This window comes from Pavona decussata, unplaced genomic scaffold, assembly GCF_977016875.1.
Source record: "Pavona decussata unplaced genomic scaffold, jaPavDecu1.1 SCAFFOLD_252, whole genome shotgun sequence".
NCBI classification, from domain to species: Eukaryota; Metazoa; Cnidaria; class Anthozoa; order Scleractinia; family Agariciidae; genus Pavona; species Pavona decussata.
In genome coordinates, this window is record NW_028145655.1 from 22,452 (window position 1) to 37,593 (window position 15,142).

General features: G+C 37.0%; 1 long non-coding RNA gene across 1 annotated transcript in view; it reads right to left on the reverse strand.

The window, feature by feature from the left end:
• Positions 1-203: 203 nt before the first annotated feature.
• LOC146456959 (uncharacterized) overlaps positions 204-15,142 on the reverse strand; it is a 124,133-nt gene continuing 109,194 nt past the window's right edge. Inside the window, exon 3 of the long non-coding RNA XR_014858664.1 lies at positions 204-1,609. This is a non-coding gene — a long non-coding RNA (uncharacterized LOC146456959). The remainder of the gene's footprint in view (positions 1,610-15,142) is intronic.

A 15,142-nucleotide genomic window follows, 5' to 3' on the forward strand; every position in this document is an offset into this window, starting at 1 on the left:
CCATGAAAAGATTATTTGCCAGTTTACATGTATTTTGCTGGAGAGGGATTGTTCTTACTATCACAAATGACCGTGAGTTGTGAATAAAGAATAATAATAATAATAATAATAATAATAATAATAATAATAATAATAATAATAATAATAATAATAATAATAATAATAATAACAATAATAATAATAATAAAAATAAAGCTCAGTAAAGTTAATCTAAATTCCAAATTACATTTCCATACCAGAACTTCACTTAATTGCCCAACGATACTTTTCTCCTTAGGCTTATAAAAAAAGTCATATCCAAAAAATCTTCAAACCTACCCCACCCAGAGTACCCCTCCTGGGAGACCTGTTCTATACCAAGGAGAACACCAAACTTAACCACTGGACAAAGGCCCAGTATTCATTCACAACTCTGTGTTAGTAGAAAGATGGCTCAATTTACTTAACAGTCATCATGTTGAAAGCAAGAGGGATCATTCAGTGTTGATACAATAGACACCTGATGACACCACTACTGTTACCTAATTTAACATTCTGGCCTCAAACTTGTAGACAAATTTTTTTCTTCTAACTAAATACATTGTAAGTACTGGACTTCATCCTTGAAAGAGCTGATGTTCACCTTTTAGCTTACCTCATGGTGACCAACATGTTCAGTTTTAACAAATTATACATGTGGAAAAACTTCAATGAATAATATGCAATATTGAATTGACTCCCTTAAAATGACTCCCACTATGACAATCAGATACTCTGTTTCTACAGAAATTATTCTTCAAACACCAGCAAGTAAGTAATTGGTAGGTCATTTTTTATTTATTTGTCAACAGATAGTCAACAATGTTGACATGTTGCTCTTCAGATGGTTTTCGTTTCCACTGAGTTGCTGTATAGGTGTTTCCTTATGTAACACCACACCATGTCAGGCACGTCACTCACCTTTCTGGTGGACAAAAAAGTTATTAAGTCATGGGTTACTGTATAAGCATTTTTTATATTACACCAAACTGTTATGAGGTGTGCCACCCGCCATTCTAATGGATAAAAATTAAGCACTGGCCAGCTGCATTGGTGTTATTTATGTTACACCAGACCGTGTGAGGTGTGCCACCTGCCATTCTGATGGATAAAAATTAAGCAATGGCTGGCTGCATTAGTGTTCTTTTTTTATGTTTCACAAGACCGTGTGAGGTGTGCCACCAGCCGTTCTGGTGGATAAAAATTAAGCATTAGCTGGCTGCATTATTTTGTTTTATTTTGCATTAAATTGTATTTACATGTACATTTGTTTCATTACTGCTTCCTTCATACTACAGAAGCTTACATGTATGTACACTGTACAGTGTATATAATCCAGGTCCATTGTTACATGTCTGTGTTGTACATGCTTGGTAACTTAGATAGAAAGCTAAATGTGTGCAGCTTGGAAATTATTTAGGGAACATGAAAAAAGTGAGCTTTGTTTTATTGTATTGAAGCTAACTTCAATTTACATCAGACCCTTTATAAATGGACATGCCTTACTGTTTTTACATGTATACTTGGTTACAAAGGATACACTACTTCCAAGCTGATTAAGAAAATATGATACGGATCACCTACACGTAAACTTTGGATCTTTTCCCCAACACTTCCTTTGTCCACTTAGGAAACAACTTTCACTTTCAACATTACTGCTGACACCAGCATGCCCACACTAAATATTCATTTGTCAGAAGCAAACAAGGGTTAACACAAACAATTTCTGTAGCAATGTACATGTCCCAGTGCTTCTTTTGGCAGTCATCTCAGTAATTATAATAAACCTTCATACTTGGCCTTGTAGTATTTCTTTTGACAATTGCCAGAGACTTTATGACCAATGTTGATTGTAGCATTGTTACCATCTTTGTCTTGTGGAGAAACAAGATGATTTCAGCTAATTTCTGGGATATCATAACCAACTCTTGGGTTAGTAAGGAGAAAACCTGAAATCAAGGAAGAGTAAAGTATAAAACTTAATGAAATAAATAGGAATTTTACTGAAAAATACAGAAATACATTATTAATTAAGTTTAGTACAGTAAACAGTGGAGCTACACCTTACAACCATAATTTATTGGAACAATAAATTATTAATAATAACTATTATTGAAAGCTCATTCATTTTGTTGCGATGCTAAGCTCGATGATATGATTATGACTACATGTACTTTTTGGAGTTTAAACTCTTCTCTTACCAGTATTATTCTTGCTATCTCATTAATTAATTTACTTAATATGTTTTTCTAAATACTTCTCAATATTGTTGTAAATATTTGTTGGCTTCACACTACAAGCTAAGTTAGTTTCAAGTAAGCACTTGATTCAAGTGCACTTGAAAATCTCAAGTCGCACTTTAGAAAACTTGGCTTCACACCTGGTGACAAAGTATACACTTGAAGCACAAGCTGTCAATCATCGTTCGCGGTAAAATCAGAAATGCGACTGCTCGCCGGAAAATCATGAAGCCTTTACAACGGAAAACGTTTTTTGTTGTTTACTCTTTATTTTGTCTTTAATTTTAACTCAGAGAGTTTTAACATTACAGGAAATGCATAGGTACTTCATTGTTTACGAGTACTTGGCGACAAAACAAAAGAACAGGCGACATCTTCTGAACTGAAAATCGATGGTTCAGGCTGTCCGTAAAGATGAAATTCAAATAAGATCGTAAGTTTAAATCGGCTTTTCCTTCTTTTTTATGTTTACTTACAAAAAAGACTGTTCCATGGCGTCCACAAACTGCGAGGCGTATCTCCAACCATCCATTTTGATTTTTTTTTAAAATTAATTTTACTTCACGGCAAAATGTTTATCTGTCCTGGCACCGCAGCACGTGGCTTTCAATTGGTTTCCCTTTCCCTATTGGTCAAGTACGTTCTCAAGTGTGGTGTTGGCCATACTTGGCGGCGTACTTCGGCTTCTTTGAACTGCGAAAGTTTCCATGATCACTAAGTAAAGTTCAAGTTGGTAGGTTTTACCCCTTCACACTCAAAGTAGGTTTCAAGTGCACTTAGATTATACTTACAAGCTCTAGTGTGAAGCCCCCTATTATCTTCATTACAAAGTTATTCTGTTAATACACATATGTCACTGTATTGGATTTGTTTTTTAATCACAAGATTTGCATGTTTCCCTCTACTGAAGTCTTTAAGCTTAGCTCTGGTTGGTGTCCAAGTCATTTCTCTCTTATCTAGAAAGTTTCAAACTTAACCCTATCTAATTGATAATTTTTCACAACCATGACACTCAAATGTATAAGAAAATTTCTAATGGTATGTAAAAGAGGCTTCTGGATGAACTGGTTTCCACCAAAAGGTCAGTGGTATTGTTCATGCCTTACTTTTGGAGATTGTGTAGATTATTTTTATGGTTTTTTGGAAATTGTTTAATTAACAAATGAACTTTACTTTAGCTGAAAGAAGTATTTTTCCATCAAAGTAGCCCTGTGAACCTTTGGAATTAAGCCTTATAGAGGAAGTATCATAAGGATTTTGGTATCTTTTGTTAAAAATGATAAAATAAGACCTTCGATCAGTTGCCAAATAATTTTACAATGAAAAGAGGAAAGAAATCAACTCAATTCTTGAAAGAAATCTGTTCGTGATCTGTTCTAGTACATGAAAAAAATAGGAGAACTTGAAAAACATAAAACTAACATTTTTCAAGTTTCAATCCATACCGGCCTGCTTTGTCTCTGGCTAGAGGCACAAATCGACAGTTTTGTTACACTGGGGTGATAATTTATAACAAAACTAGATGTAATTATTTCTTTGCTTTTGCTGGCAAACAAACATTTTTGGGTTTTGAAATGAAAGCAAATTTGCATGATACTTCCCCTTTAATATAACAAATTTTTGGTAGCTTATAAGCTTTACAATTCAAATACTGTATATCACATCAGGCAGTTTCTCTGCAGTCTTTAATAAATGTATTGCCAAAGTCTGTTTTAATGTGTTATGCTCTGTTGGAACACAGTCAGTATTGTATAGACTGTCGGTTTTAACCTCAAAACAAAGAATGCAGTTACTTTTAAGACTGTCTCTTTAGTTGGGTCATCTTTTTTCAGGATTTAATAAGAGTAATCAAATTTCATTGTTGCTTTGGCACATGTCGTTGCAACTTGGAAGAGGAGTTGCACTGATGGGTGCATCTGAGTGGTCATATATTCCATTTTGGTAAGCTAGAAGGACAGTTTGCTCTCAAACAGAGGATGGCCTCCAATCTTGTACAATGCTGAAATTTAAATCAGTTTCACTCACAAAATAGTGAAAATGCTTTTGTTAAAATTAAAATAAGGTGGAAAGTGCGAGTATTATGGATAATGTGGATACAAACACTATATTTCTTAGTTGACCTTTATGCATCTATCAATGTTAAGCCCGAGGGGGGGGGGGGGGGGCATATATGTGGAGCATTTGACTTTTCAGAAGAATTTTTGGTCATAATCCCCACTGTAGGGCTCCAAAATTGGGTCAAATCAGATCAAATATCCCCACCTTGGGGAAGTAACATCCCTTAAGTTCATAGTTGTTGTTGTGTATATTTTACATAATTATTGATATAAATTGCCAAGCTTTTTTTTATTAATTCCTTTGATGGATTGTGTAATCCGAAGAAATTAATCAACAAATCTAGCACTTAAAGTGATAAAACAAAATGTAATTGCCTCAATCTCACAGAAACGACATGGGCTGAATACCATATTGAGCTTTACAAATCAAGCATTTCAAGTGATGCAATCAGATATCATTTTCTCAGTCTAATACAAGAAAGAATGCACCATGTTGAGCTATGAAAATTTAGCATTACAAGTGATACAGTCAGATATCCTTTATTTTTCTCAGTCTAACAGGAAAGATTGCAACATGTTGAGGTATACAAAACTTGCATTTTAAATGATTCAATCAGATATCATTGCCTCAATCTAACAAAAACGAAAAATCTAAAATGTTGAGCTATACAACTGAGTGTCCCGTGACCATCTATAGGATAGAGATTATTTGCAGAAGGTACAAGTCCACTTTGAAATGCTTTCAATCTCCACACAGGCACTTCCAAGATGGCCGGCACACAGACAAGCACATGGGACGATGTGACTTGGTCCCATTCCTCAGCGCAAAAAAGCAAATTTCCCCACCCTGGGGCCCAGATTCCTAGTCAAATTCCCGAGGGTGGGGAAGGCAAAAGAGGTCAACCTTCGACCAGTTGGCTCTGTTTGTAGAGCACCCGGCTTCTGTGTGGGAGGTCGTGGGATCAATCCCCCACACAGACCAACACTCATGGTCTTTAAAATTAATTGAGGAGAAAAGTGCTGCCTTTGTAATGACATCTGCAAATGGTTAGACTTTCTAGTCATCTCGGATAAGGACGGTAAATCGTAGGTACCGTCTCACAACCCCTGTTCATGATTTCTTTGTGGGACGTTAAAAAAGTCACACACTATTCGCAAGAGTAGGGGACGTAGTTTCTGGTGTGGTCTGGCCTTCTATCTTTCACAATCATTCTTGGGTTGTTTTGTGGGTGGGTGAGATCTAATATGGACCGATGCTGACATCCGATCGCACTCCATAGAATTGTAACCGCCATGAGACTTGGTAATATGTGCGGCATATAAGAATTTCATTCATTCCTTTCATTCAAATGCCTCTCATATGCACGCCCCCCCCCCCCCCCCCCTTCGGGCTTAACATTGATAGATGTATTATCGTTTGCATAAAATTATGTGTAATATTTCAAAGGAAATTAAAGATCATAAACAATAACAAAGGCTTGGCTGACTAGAACATAAAGTCATCCTTAGCAAAGTGTGTTGGACAATAATTTGGTTCTCTTCCCCTGTCCAGCACAGGTGTTAATTGCCCCCCTTCCCCAATCACTGCACTGACTGAAGTACCAATAAATATGTTAGACTGTGAAGCCAAATTAGTATCTAGTTATTAGTATTTAGTATTTAATTGAAGGTTGGAAAGAAAGAGTTTTCCCCGCTGTACTTAGCTGTAGATACCTTGCATGAACAACTGCTCACTGGGATCAATAAGGCAAGACGTGACTTCAAGCTCGACACACGTACATGTATAAAAAAGGAATTAAAAGCTTACCTTTGGTCTTGCTCCAAATCGAGAAAACCAAGGGGTTTTTCCAGTCTTCTGATAAATAATTATTTGTGCCTCCTTGTATTGCCACCATTTTTAAATGCGTAAGCTTAATACTTTCTTGCAAGCAAGAGAGAATTCGTTCTTTTCGTGGAGTTTCTCTTTGCAAGTATTTAGTGAGCATTGAAACGTGCCCTCGATCCTTGTCGATGCAGCGCATGTTTCCTCTTTGTTCGTCATCCGCCGCCGTTCTTCAAGACTTTTTTTCCTCCATTTAAAGGACCTCTGTCTAGTTTATTGAGAGATTCTCCACCTTTCTTGTTGCCATTCTAACACGCAGAAACAAGAAATCCTGAAAGTCCTGCTTGATGGATTCCCGCCGGATCGGAGGAAGAGCGCCAAAAACATAAACAATAGACAATTTTATGAATACATGAAGTATCGCCCAAAAAGCAATGTCGTCCGCTGAGTTTTGAGACGGCAGTAACGGCACGCGAGTGACCTGGGAAGCATTTAGCCCCTTCGGCGAACAAAATTAACCAATGATACGCCGCATAAATGATCACATGAGAGGCGTTTGAATTTTAGGCGAACTGTGCGAGTGTTTATAGTTCGTTTGGATCGATCGTTCTCTTTCATCCCGATCTGCGGTACTTTCCATGTTTTTGCGAAACTTTCCGACATGGAATCGCTAAGATTACATCGCCACCGGAATTGTCCTGTCGCATCAGAGCAACCGGAGTGAACATGGCATCGATCATCGTTCCGGCAAGAGTCGACACACATGCTTCTGTATTTGCCATGGGGATAGCAAAGGTGATAATAAGAATAAAGTAAAATATTATAATGTGATCGAATGCGTTGGTTACAATTTGAAAATTATATACTAATCGTGCTTGATGCAAAACAATAGGTGCTACTCAGTAAACATGTGTTACAAGTCATCATGACTATCATACAGTTGGTTCGCCATTGTTTCACTATTCAACTATTTGTTTGTTTGGTTTTTTTTTCAGTGTTTTAGTAAAGCTTATTGTTTTCAATCAGTTAAGCAGTTTTCAAATAATTTATCAGTGTAACCAACGCTTCACGAATGACATGACAAAGATTGTTCTTTAAGAGCGGCTACCTGTAAGAATCGAGAACTGCATTTCAGCGACCACTTGGTCGAATTTCTGATATTTCGTCTGAAGATACCCTTGGATTAACTATTTTCGAAAATCATATTTTAAAGTTCCACTTGAGGTATTTTATTTTTTGAGAACTAGCCCATTTTACAGTTGTGTGCTAAGTGACCTGGTCTTTGATTCTAAGCGAGGCTGGGGATGACCTTGTTTTGATACAAACCTCACTGCTTTTCATATGTAGATCATACTGTTCTTATGCTAACTATTTGCATTTACATATGAAAAGCAGTGAGGTCTGTATCAAAACAAGGTCAACCCCAGCCTCGCTTCCAATTCGAGACCAGGTCACCAAGCTCACAACTGTAAAATGGCCTATTGCAAGAGGAATTGAAGTGCGGCCTAGGTGCAGTCACGGGGCGATGAAAACCGCGAAAATTTAGGTCAAAGGACGAAGCCCCGTTCACAGTGTAAAATAACCCAATGAACTTGAAACTTTACACAAACCTAGACCAACCATCTCACAAGAAAATTAATACAATAAACATTCCAAACTCGCTGGCTGCTTTCTAAAGCATGCATATTTGTGTACACTACTCAAAATGGCCTTGAAACTAATGCCTATTTTCATTGAAATAAAAGTGTTTCTGGTATGTCATTTTCTCTAAATTAAATCTCATATCTCGAAAGACGAAGAAAAGAGCTTTACTTGTGTTAAGTTTCAAGCTCTGATTCAAACTCTTTCCCACTTAAGAAAGATCGAATATGTGTGCGATACTTGTGGCTCGCAATTCATGTCACGAATTATGAGATCAGAACCGATTCACAAACACTTGACATCTGGAGCCCGTGAATGTTTCCAAACATCACATATTGGGCCCTTAAAACTAATCAGATGGACTGAAGACAGCCATTGAATGTTTTTTGATCCCAGATTTCTTTCCTACTCTGCTCTAAAATAATATAGTTATTCCAGTCAATTAGCCTACGAAACATGTGCAACAAATTTGCATACCATTCCCATGTCGCAGGAAAAAGTAGTGCAAATCATACTTTACAGCTCCTTTATAGTCTTCTTAAATGAAGTAGTCGATCAGTAAAATGGAGAAAAGCGTGTGACTTTGTTCCTGTCGTGTTGTTTTGAGTGTTCGTGTTTAGCCGCGACGGCTCAAATCAATAAGCATATGTGACACTGAACAACTGTAACTCGATATTCCCTTCGGTGATGTGGGTAACGCGCACGTCATCCTGGCCAGGCATTTCGGTATGGAATCCTGCGCGTACAGGCTAGGGCGCTTTTAGAAACTGTAAATAGTGAAAACTACTGCTTGTGTGCCAAGCCACGACTACCCTGGTGATGAAAACCTTGTCAAGCTAAAAGACTGTAAAACAGATGCGAGCGCCCATCTTGCCAACTTTGATTTTTTTTCCGCGAAAAAAACTCAAGTATTAGTGTCATTTCGTTTCTTATCTTTAATTATACATACCCTGGAAAGTCGATTTTTTCGCGAAAAAAAAATAAAAGAAAGAAAGAAACATCCATAACCATCCTCACAATTAAAAGTATGAAATCTGTATATTTGAGAGCATAGTAGTGAATACCAACCCGACCTCTCCCCTCCCCCCTAGCTATAAGCGTCAATAATATTGTGGTTATTGTTTACTTTCCTAGACGGTTTTCTCGCTGCTCCTGCCAGTTTCTTTCAACTCCGTGAAAAAAATAATAACATGAAATCTGAAATTGGAAAATGAATAGGCGAAATACGGCCCTCGCCCGCACGTGCTAGTAAGAAGGTTAGTTTTCGTGGCCATCACCAGACAGACCAAGGCTGGCAAGATTCCTATCAAGTTCTCGCAAATTAAAAGAAACCGGCAGGAACAACGAGAAAACCGGTTTAGGAAAGTAAACAATAACCACAATTGACGCTTATCTTTAGGGGGGATGGGAGTAGGGGAGGTTGGGTTGGTCGACAGGGAATTCACTACTCTGATACCCTCAAAGTTACACATTTTATATTTTTAATTGATGGGATGGTGGTTATGGATAGATTTTTTTTCGCAAAAAATCCTCATTCCAGGATCTGTATTACTGTAAGTCAAAAAACCAAAAACTGAATTGCGAGCCGCAAGTATCACACGCATATTCGATTTTCCTTGAGTGGGAAAGAGTTTGAATCAGAGCTTGAAACTTGGCACAAATAAAGTTCTTTTCTTTCGTCTATCGAGATATGAGATTTAATTTAGAGAAAATTACATACCAGAAACACTGTTATTTCAATGAAAATAGGCATTAGTTTCAAGGTCATTTTCAGTAGCGTACACAAATATGCATGCTTTAGAAAGCAGCCAGCGAGTTTGGAATGTTTATTGTATTAATTCTCTTGTGAGATGTTGTGTAAAGTTTCAAGTTCATTGGGTTATTTTACACCGTGACCGGGGCTTCGTCCTTTGACCTAAATTTTCGCGGTTTTCATCGGCCCGTGACCGCACCTAGGCCGCATTTCAAACTCTTGCAATTTTCTCAAAAAATAAAATACCTTGGAACTTTAAAATATGATTTTCGAAAATAGTTAATCCAAGGGTATCTTCAGACGAAATATCAGAAATTCGACCTTGTGGTCGCTGAAATGCAGTTCTCGATTCTTACAGGCAGCCACTCTTAAAACAAGGCAAGTACATAGGGCTCGAAATAATTTCTGCAGAGTCCCCGGGAAGTGATAACCGGTCAAATTCATTTTAGCTTGGTCACGTATCTTTTCTGGCTGTGCAAATTTACGACATTAATAACTCTTAAAACAAGGGCACATGAAGCGAAACTGGCCTTATATATTTCCAAAAAGGCGTTGCTTTGAGCTTTTAGTACTTTAAAGCACTCAAAGTCAACAATAGTAATAAATTACAGTGGCGAAATGAAAACAAACTAATTAATAAATTAACTAATGAAATTGAAAATATTTTTAATTGTGCGTCTGGAAGTGCGTGAACCCCAATGTCTGTTTCAATGCCCAGAGTCGTAAACAACGGTTCTGGTTGCATTTCACCCAGGATTTCAGATCAAAGATCCGCAATACACAGCAACGCGCTACATACTGATAACACCTTAACAGCATGGGAATTTTAATTTATTTCATCTTCGATACGATTGAATGTGACCAATCAGCATGACTGGCAAGACGAAAGGTTGGCCAGTCAACACTCCAATCATTCTGCACATTATCCGTTGACCGGCCGTTATTTTGAGCCCTGGTACAAAAACCCTTACCACAGCTTACTGTACCTTTACTGTGATCTAGGGTGATACGCTTTATCATTTGTTATTATGTTGCTAGTGTGAACCAGGCTTACATGTAATAAGTTATATTTATTGTAGTGCTAATAGCGAAACTCTTGAATCTGATTGGTTCTCCACATGCCTATTTGTACCATCATAGGAACGAAAAAACCTGGGAATTCAATTGCAGATGTCCGATTACAACTTGTTCAAATTGGATAACTCAAGTTGGACACCTATACCATTTGTCAACAGCTGTATTTAAATCGCTATTCAAGTTTGTGGTTTCCCTATTGTCTTTAACCTGATGGAATATGCTTTTTTATTTCAGATTTAGATTTTTTAGATTTTGCAAGTGATAAAACAAGTTTGTGAATGGACCTTATGTTGCACATGTACAATTGATAATGGTAATAGGACTGAGTGGAGCCAATTTGGTCTGTAACCGTACGAGTGATTAAGAAAATCAGTGATTAGTTTTTCTTTAATCATGAGTATGGTTACAGAAAGAATTGGATGATACAAAGTCCTGTTATCATTTAATCTTAACACCAACAAAATTTGAGAAAAAAAGCCAACAGTTTAACTTTTTGGTGAATTTAAAATAGAGGACAGCAGTTGAGTTAAGTTTCGAGATTAATTTAATTACACAAAATGACACACACTGTCCAATTACATCAGGCATCACAGGTAAACTGTCCAATTACACAGGGCATGATGTGTACACTGTCCTGTTAATGCTCGAATTTTGGCTGTTGATAGCCAATCAGATTTGAGAATTTTGTTATAGTTATGATTGAGGGAGTAATTGTGCTTGTACATGAAGGGGCGCCTGGAACAAGGCCCTAAGTGACTTTGATGTAAGGTCAAATTCTCCTTTTGTCTCACAAGTGAATACAATGCAATTTGGAAGGAGAATCTAACAATTTATCAGAAGCCACTTAGGGCTTTTTTCCAGACACCCCTTCAATTTTGAATCATCTTTCAGTTTGTGCTGCATGATTTGCAGTTGATTTTGAAGTTATACAACCACGACAGTGTAAAGCTGTCCAGCTCTAGAAGATGCCGGTCCCAGTCAAAGTGAAATGAATGTGTTCATAGGTTTTGGATTCACACAGTAATATACAGTTTTGGTACTTTTACTTGGAGTTAATTACATTGTGATTCATAAAACCATCGACACTTTAAGTATTTTATGAAGTCTGGAAATTCAATTCAATTCAATTCATTTATTTTGCCATTAACCAAAAATACAACATAAATACATGTACATTAAAGATGATACACAATATTCCTACTACAGATAATTAAACTACAGACCTAATGGTTATCCTTTCTATGGTTTGCCATCTCATGCTGGATTGGTTGTAGCATACATGTAATACATGTCAGAGTCAAATGAAAGTGTTCATGGTATTTCTGAGTGGCGTAGTAAAATGATGATGTGTCTTGAATCATACATTAATTTCAAACTGCAAAAAGAGAATGTGGCAGGGAAGAGTTTATAAGTTACAAACAGGGGAATTAATTTCAAAGATGTCAGGGCCAACAAAGCCTGTCTAGCTTATAGAGGTAACCATCTTGGTACTGGTGTCAATCTTAGGAGAGTTGGCTGTATAAATATCCAAAATTGAATTTTTTTTTTTTTTTTTTTTTGGGGGGGGGGGGGGGGGTTAGAGAATCATAAAGTTGAAATTTTTGTTGAAATAATGACACTAAAATCTTTTCATGGACCAATGTTTCCTTTACTTTCATATTAAAAAATGCCGCATCATTCAAACTTTTACTCTTCACTGGTGCACAACTGTAAAAGGGTGTACAAAGGTGGTCACGTTGTTTAAGTGGCAGGTGATTGTTTTGTTCCAGAAAATGTCCATCCCCTTCCATGAACCGATATGGATACTTTATGGAACTCCTAATTTCAGCTGTTTAAGTTGCATTGTCACTCTACAGGTGTTAAGTTTTATTTCAAATGTAAACTGATAGTTTTTTTTAAACAAATGATAAAACAGATAATGTTTGCGTGATAAAATTGTGGAATTGAACACATTCATTGGTTAGTTAGTGAAAAAAAATTAAAAAAGCTGTTTTCTTTGCTGTATGCAAGGACCTATTACTTGTAAATAATGCATAATTCAGATATTATTTTAAGAGTGATGTTTATCTTCTGAAAAGAGATCACTTTTTGTTATTTGCCGAAAAAGAAGAAAGAAAGCATTGGTTATTGTTCAAAGTTGAAGTACATGTATAATGTAATAATTTCTTTTAGAAATGCAGAGAGTTATCAGTTATTGTTTGTGAAGTACTGACAGAAATACATAAACACTGTAACTAACTTTAGGACTGTTTGTGATCACAGAAAAAACATTTTGGTGAAAATACGATTTTATCTTCATTAAATAAATTTTTAACCTCATTTGCCCACCCTGTTAATCCATTTTCTTTGGCGCAAATGTTTGTTCTTACTCATATTAACCGGCTTTTCTTTGCCTGTAAATGTTGTGCAAACATGAGATTTGATTTATGCGCAAATATGACCGAAGTCAAGCCAACATATTTTTTTACCTCATTTGGTCACCACGGTAATCCATTTTTCTTGGAGAAAATGTGTGGTTTTATTCATATTTACCGGCTTTTCTTTTCTTGCAAATTTCATGCAAACATGAGATTTGATTTTAAGGGACCGTTCATTTTTTATGAGCATGGGGGGGGGGGGGGGCTGGTGGGATTTGGTTAATTGCCACTACGAAACTGTATGAACCCCCCCTCCCCTAGCATGCAATTTTTTTCCACATCCCTCCCCCCCAAGCAAAAACTGTTTTTTTCTGATGACCCCCTGCCCCCCCCCCCCCCCTCCCGCCCAACCAGAAACAAATCATACTCCTAACTTTAGCAAAACGCTTATGTACTGTTTATATCAAAGATAAAAGTAATTGTTACTGTGATTTCTTTACAGTACTATTAAAAAGTTACCGTTCTCTGCTTAGGTAAAGATTTCTCTTGTTTAAAAAAAACGTTTTATAGATAGCAACACGTTTACGGCAAAGGCAAACCCTAAATTTCCATTTAGATTCTTAGAGGAACTATAAAAATTAATCAAGCAAATGTTTAACGTGAAATTACTCCCCTTCGAGTAGAAACAATTAATACACGTACAGATCTGACTAACAAAATACGAATCGAAGCATACAAATCAACGATTACGAGTCATATTAAACAGAAAAAAAACAGCGGACACACAGATATCAGGCGCGTAGGTAAGGGTTAGATAGGGGTGTTTGTTGAGCGCTGGAGGCGTTCTTACTAGGGGGGTCCGGGGGCATGCTCCCCTGGAAATTTTTGAAAATCTAGGTTCCCAGAAACCTCATTTCCTGCATTTTGAGACCCATTTTAGGCAAATCACAAATTTGTTTTACAGCAGCTTTTTAAGCTATATACATCATTTCTGCGGCATAATTGTCTCAACTTAAACAAGAAAGTTCAATGTACATTCCGCGCCTTGTCAAGTTCTGATAGCTATTCGACCTGCTGATAGTCATACACCGAGCTGGTAAACTGCATCATTCTCGGGTGTAGGCCTTCAAACAAATTGACTATCTCGTCAAGATTAACAGGCATATCATATTTGATACGCATTAGAACCAGGGCGGACATTCTAGTTGTTAAACCTCCTCATTGTGCTTTTTCTTCCGCTATTGATCTTCAAAGGGGTTCGTTCGAAACCCCCTCCTACACGCCTGGATATTAAAGTACTGCTATTAAAAATGACAGTTACAAGCTTTTCTGAAGATGGCCTACGGCTCAGATTTACCATCAACTGAAGTCATCAACAACAGTTCTATTATTAAAAACTAATCTGGATGTTCACAATAGGCATACTACTGAGTCTACTGATACTCCTGGGTTCAAATAATTTACAAATCAACAGTCTTTATAAAAGTGAGTACTATTAAACAGGACATTAAACAATCTATTGATATAGTTCTGAGTACAACCACTTAATAGAAAACTACTCCCCCACGGATGATTCAATAGTGAGACTGTTACGTTTTTATATTAATTTGAACTTGTACAAACATAGGTGTCTACTTCAGTTTATATTCATTATTGCTTTTCCAACAGATATGCTTCATTTCCTCAGTTGTTGTTAATATGAAATGCAGATTTCGACCTCATTATGTAAAACAAATTAAAAGTGGTAAGGAAAATCGTTTTAAATAAAATTGAAATAATATTCAATTTCTTCATCTGTTTCTGTGTTTAGCCACTTTCAATTTCCCCTACTAGCCAATTATTGCTGGTGACCCCCCCCCCCCCCTCTTTCACTCAATTTTTTTTGGTGCCCCCCCCCCCCCCTTTAGTAACATTTTTTTTTCTCGTGGCCCCCCCCTAAATCCCACCAGCCCCCCCCCCCCCCTCCCTCCCCCATGCTCATAAAAAATGAACGGTCCCTTATACACAAAAATGACCAAAGTTAAGCAAACATGATATTTTATCACATTTGCTCACCACGTTCATCCATTATCCTTGGAACAAATGTGTGGTGTTACTCATATTTACCGGCTTTACTTTGCCTGTAAATGTCGTGCAAACATGAGATTTGATTTATGCGCGAATATGACCAAAGTTAA